The following is a 6419-nucleotide window of genomic DNA, read 5'->3' on the forward strand; positions in this document are numbered from 1 at the left end:
GCTGGCCACATGATGCTTGATAAAGGCCAGGATGCCATTGGCCTTCTTGGCCACCTAGACACATGCTGGCTCATGGTCAGCTGTTGTTGACCAACATCCCCAGACCCCGTTCTGCTGAGCACCTTTCCAGCCAATCTTTCCCCAGCCTGTAGTGCTGCAGGGGTTGGTGTGACACAAGTGCAGGACCCGGCACTGAGTCTTGTTGAACCTCACACCATTGGTCTCGGCTCATCGATCCAGTCTGTCTTTCCCCGCGCCGGGGCTCAGCCGCGTCTGGTTCCTACAAGCAGCGCGGGCTGGAGCGGAGCGGGGAGAAGCAGCTCCCCCGCTCCTCGCCTTCCCAAGCACACACACACACACAGAGTTCGGGCAGGAGCGGGAAGGGTGCCGCCAGCTCGGCGCTTTGGGGAAACTACAGCACCCGGCATGCCGTGCGGCGGTAGCGGGGCCTGCCGGGAGTTGTAGTCTTGGGGGGGACACCGGCGGCCGCCCTTCCCTCGGGCCTCAGAGGCAGTGGTTTGACTGGGCTTTCCCTCTTAACTGGAGAAGGGAGAGCGGGCCTGGTAGGTCCCGGCGGCGCTGGTGGCTCTGACACGGGGCAGTGATGTTCATGGGTGAGGCAGTTCCCAGTTGCTGCCAGGTACCCTTGTTGGGACAGCTGTGGTCCAGTCCAAAGGGGCCTGGGCACTGACGTGGGTGGACCTGACCCTCTCACCTTGAAAACAGCCAAAACCACTAAAGTAGGAAAATTGTCATTACATTAAGCCTTAGGAATATTAACAGGGAATAAATGGACCTGTTTAGTCTAGAGAAGAGAAGACTGAAGGGGATCTCATTAATACATACAAGTATCTCAAAGGTGGATGTCAAGAGGATGGTGCCAATTTTTTTCAATGGTGCTCAGAGACAGGACAAGGACCAGTGGCCATAAACTGAAACACAAGAAGTTACATCTCAATATGAAGAAGAACTTTTTTATGTTAAGGGTCACCAAGCACTGGAACAGAGGAGTTATGGAGTCTCCCTCTCTAGAGGCATTCAAAACCCACCTGGATGCATTCCTGTGTCACCTGCTTTAGGTGACCCTCCTTTGAGAGGGGATCTGGACCAGATTATCTCCAGACATCTCTTCCAACTCTAACAATTCTGCAGTTCTGTGAAAAGTTGAGGGAGATTGAGCTCTTGCAGAACCTGAATGAAAAATAAGAGCCATTATTTATTAGTAGGCAGGAGCATGAGTTGTTTGCCATCCTCCTTGCTAACACTTTTTGTCAGGTACAGTGTTGTCACAGTGGGCCTTTTCATTACTACCATACTTTCAAGCAGATGGTGCATCCTGGGGTATTTGAATGCACCAGTAACAAACATACAAACAAGAAAAAACAGTTATACAGTCAAATCCAACCAAACCTTGATGATTTCTGTGTCCTAAATCTGCTTCTGGAGAATTTGGCTGTAAGATATATATTTGTATTGATGCAAGGTTGGAGTACAGGTGATAGAAATTTAATCAGAAGGACTAACACATTTTTTCTCTCTTGCAAAATCTGGTGTAGGCATGCTAAGAACATATATAGGGACATAATAACCCATTTGGAAAATATGGCCTGATAATCAATACATTGAGAGGAGTTAAATGGTTTGCATTCAAAATCAGCTCTTTATAGTGATACTTCCAGATCACATAATTTTTTTTAATACCTCTAGTTGAGCCAAGCCATGAAGCAAGGACTGTAGGGCCATTGGGCTGGAGAGATCCTCTGAGTAATTTAGGTTCAGGTTCTGTCCTGGAGCCTCCATCCTCCATTTCAGTTGCCTGCCCCTTCTCCAGGCCTGCCACCATCATACCTGCCTACTTTTCTCCACACCACTCTTGCCAACACCAAAACCCACATGACTTTTAATACCATCACTGACTGAAGAAGAAACAAGTAAAAAGTGCTCTGGAAAAGCCTCAGAGCAGGTTTACCTGATTGGACTTGGCTTCAATAGGTGAAGTTACATGACCTATGTGTGAAAATGTCATTAGAGCTCTGCAACTACTCTGGCTGCAGGTTCTTTCCAGACTTACTTTATGATGCACATAAACCAGCATCTTAAATTACATCTTTTATTTACAGTGCAATATTTAAGGTTGTTGTCTGGTGGTGTGCTGGGCTTTGTTAACAAAACCAATGTTCCACTCTGTTTATGCATTCTTACCCTTGGGATGTGGAAGATAAACTGGAAAACACAGGTTTTTCTTCTTTTATGTTAACATAGAAGAGGAATGTTAACTCTGTTATCTCCACTCTGTTTCTGTTCATGAACCAAAAAAGATTAAGCCATAGTGCACACTGCTCAGAAACAGTATTTCAGCCTCCAGAATTACCTGCTGCTCATGTACCAGAAAACCTTGGTCTCAGCTTGCAAAAAACCAAGACATGGGAAATGGCTGCAAAATGCTGAATGCCACAAACGTTTCTGTCTTTTCCTTTTAAGGAGGTAAAAAAATAACAGTAAACAGTACAAATGCAAAAGAAGCTTCTGCTATGCAGATTTAGAAGACGAAAGTATCTCTTTGGTCTAATTCTTCTACACACCTCTTGTTTAAGAAAAACTGAGAAAACCAGAAGTTTGGCTCTCTCCTTAATAGGATAACAGGACTTACAGGTCTTCCCATGCAAACACCTTGTTAGATGTGGCTGTGCAGTAGATGGGACTGACATCGGGGGTGTGCATGGGCTGGGGGAAGACTGGGTTGATTCTTATCAACAGCATAGTGAGAGGCAGTGAATGAAGGACAGGGCACAGCCTCAAGCTGTGGGAGGATGTCACATCGTCACCAAGGCTGCAAAGGACTCTAGTAAGGCATAGTTCAATTTCCAACTCAAATCTGTTTTTTTAATGTGGTCTTTGTTGTTGTTTGAACACATTTGGATCTGTTTTATTGCATTTAGTATCATTTCTGATCTAATATTTCTATTTCATCCAGACTGATGTAATTTTTTATATTAAAACAACACCTGTGCTGTTGATCAGCAATATCTGGCAACCTTCTCCAACATCTGATTTATTTCATTCCATCACTTCACAGCACAGCTCAGGAATGAAACCTTGAATCTATTGCAGTCAATAGAACTCTTGTCACTGATTTCAGTGAGATAATAATATCATTTCAGAAGTGCCTTTAGTGTATTCATCACTGCTTGCAAAAGAACAATATTTGCTTAATCTGAGGTCAACATTTATCTTGTGTATTTGTAGATCTTGATGTTTTTCACTCTGCGAATTCAGTATTGTTGTTATATCTCCATTTTGAGATAGTTTGACATCTTTAAAAACTGTTTGCTATTAAATATTAAATAAGCACTCTCTGTACCTGAGAAGTAATAAAATAGATTCAGTTTCCTAATAGCTTTTTCCACTGTTTATTGTGCAGGTTGTTTGGTCAGTCCCACCAATTCTGAACTTGAAAATGCCTTGCAATAAAATAATATCACAACCTTCTTTGCCAGTTCTTGGTGTTACTGAGACTGTCAGAAAAAGTAACCAAGTGCTGCATTACTTTTTGTGTTACTGGGAAAATTCTAAGTCTCACTCAGTAAAGTATCTAATGCATCCTGCACTGCTAAGTCAGTGAATGTTACAAAATTCAAAGGTATAAAGCTAAGAATAAGTTCCAATTTCTCTTTAAGGAGATATCTGGCCTTTTGGTGCTGCTGTTTTTCTTCTGAAATACAAAGCTGTTCTTACAGCAGGCTCTAGTCATCATTTACTTGACTGCTAGAGGTCCATATATAATTTTAGGCCCACTTGTTATATTGTAAATCAAAGGTTAAGTCACAGTCCATACTATTATTGAAGATATATGGCACTATTCAAATGTTGCCACAGAATGGAAAAATAGATCTTAGTTGAATATCTTCAACTTGGTACAACTACAGTGTATTTCTTTACCCCAGTAAATTACTATAAAAACACACAATACATGTTGAATATTCATGAAGAAAGAAGCCAATAACACATAATGGCATTCCCATAAATAGCTATAGCACAAAATTTAATCTGCTTTTCATATTTTGGACCCAATTCTGTCCTACTGAACACAAAATTGCCCTGGACCATTAATTTCTGTAAGAGCAAGACAAAAGTGTTATCTTGTCTTTGTGGTTTTAAGTACAATTTAAAGAACTGAAGGATTCCTCAGACAATCTCAAATGTGCTAAAAGCCATTAGTCCTTTGATAAAGCAAAAAGTTGTTAAGGAAATGGAGTTTTGAATACTGTTTCAAGAATTGATTCTTACATTCATACTCATTCATGAGGGATGTAATGAGACAATTCAATATATAAAATACAGATTCTGTGTGTTGGCTGTTGTTTGCTGATGATGCATATCTAAAAATCAACACAGACTTTCCTGAAAAGTAGCCAAAAATCAAAATCGTAGCTAAGTATATAAATATAAATACATAGCTGAAACTTGCTTCCAGAAGAGAAGTCTTAAAGACTCTTAAAAGCCTCAAATGAGTCTTACCTGAGAAGTAATTCTGCAGAACCAGCATGATAGTGCCCTGTAGTCATCACATACATCATTCTCAAATTGATACTCTTGCAAACAATATCATGGTCTTTCGGAATCTCAGCTTGAAGAACTCATCTGGCAACTGGGATTTAAATTCCCCCTCTCATTTGCTGTATGGCAGCTCTGCATTGCTAGTTCTTCCCATAGCATCTCCCCAGTGGTCCCAGAAAGCCCTCAAATTATATTTTTAAATTATGCCCAGTTTCAGTTCTAATGGGTCACAAGGTAAATGTGAGCAAATAGTGTCATATCAACATGTGAAAGAAACACTGGGCAGAAACTGTGCCTGACACGTGAACTGCTTCCACTCTATGAAGCCCTAATAAAACCTGTGCTGAAGGAATTTGTCTGGTTTTGGACACTATCTGTTAGAAAATATGTGGGGTAAGTGAAGGGAGCCCAGAAGAAAGGACCTGTATTGACTAAGATCCAGAAAACAGATGAATTGAAATATAAGAACAGATTGAAATGCCAAGGTTGTTTAGCCTAAGGAGAGAAAGATGTTCTCACGCTGTAATAGTCTTCAAATATATTCAAAGGTATTGTACAGAGAAAAAGAATATTCTTCTCTCATTTACTTTAAATAAAACAGGAAGTAATGGGTGGAGATCAGAGCAAGAATTGATTTAGAACGGGTATGAAGAACCTTTTAAGAGTAAGAATAATTAACAAAAAAGATTGCCTGGAAGCACAATCCATGGTGTCCCAGTCACTGACCTTCAAGAACAGGTTAGACATCTGTTGGGAGATGTAAATTTAGCTGATCTTGCCTTGGGATGTGACCTCTGAAGTCCTTTCCAGCCCTATAGGTCTATCATTGCATGAATTCCAGCATGCTCAGAGATTAAACTGATCATCTGCAGTGAAAATATCTACTTCCCAAGGTCTGGGTTACAGCCCATTAAAACCAGGGGGAATTTTCCAAGTGATTTTAATAAGCATTGGATCAGGCCCTAATTGAGTGTGTAATTTGGAGCTGCATATGGAATTTGGTGCACAATTTTGTTAATGGTATTTGCAAATGGGAAGAATCCAACTCCTTTTCCCAGGGCACATTAGTTTGCAATAGTTTTACAAGAGAAAGTAAACACACTCTGAAGGTGCAGTGCTAGATTTTTCTTACAAAATTGAGTGGAATTGACTGAAGGCAGACACAAGGAGAAGATCTCTGGGGGGGAATTAGCAACTTTTCTCAAGGAAGAGCATTTTAGACAGCTATTTTTTACATCAATTAGGCAGGGCCAGACAGAGGGAGACAGCTGAAACTATGTTAACAACACTTTAAAAATAAATAGGTATCATGAACATGAGAATGAAATGTTTGTCTCTGCCAAAAGATCAAATTAGCTGAGAGCATGAAAATGAGCAGAGCAAAAGAAGGGGAGACATTAAAGCTGTCAGTGGATTCAATCACTCATCAGTGTAGTGACTGATGAGGAAATATCCATTTTCCCATGGTCTGTTACCGAATAACATAAGGATTTTTCCCTGCTCTGAATGATCAGTTAATTCACAAGCACTTATGCCAGCTAAAGCTCTGCCTCTGCAATTGCACTTCTATGCAATTGAGAGGAATACTGGATACATGAAGTTCTACATAAAGTTAAGAGCTTGCATGGGGATTTTTTTGTGGGTTTTTGTGGGCATCTCCTGGTAATTCTTTCACTGTCACCCTTGTGGCAGGAAACAAACGAGGGTTCCTAATGCTTCTTTAGCTGATGCAGGAAGCCCCTACTAATGTGGGGCTAACTGCACACATGAAAACTCTTTGCTTTTGACTAATTTATTATGTCTAGGAGTAAAGACACAAGGTTTCTAAAATCATCTCACCACTCTGGGTTCTTTGTTGCTGA

Source organism: Sturnus vulgaris, chromosome 1, assembly GCF_052056855.1.
Source record: "Sturnus vulgaris isolate bStuVul1 chromosome 1, bStuVul1.hap1, whole genome shotgun sequence".
Lineage (NCBI taxonomy): Eukaryota > Metazoa > Chordata > Aves > Passeriformes > Sturnidae > Sturnus > Sturnus vulgaris.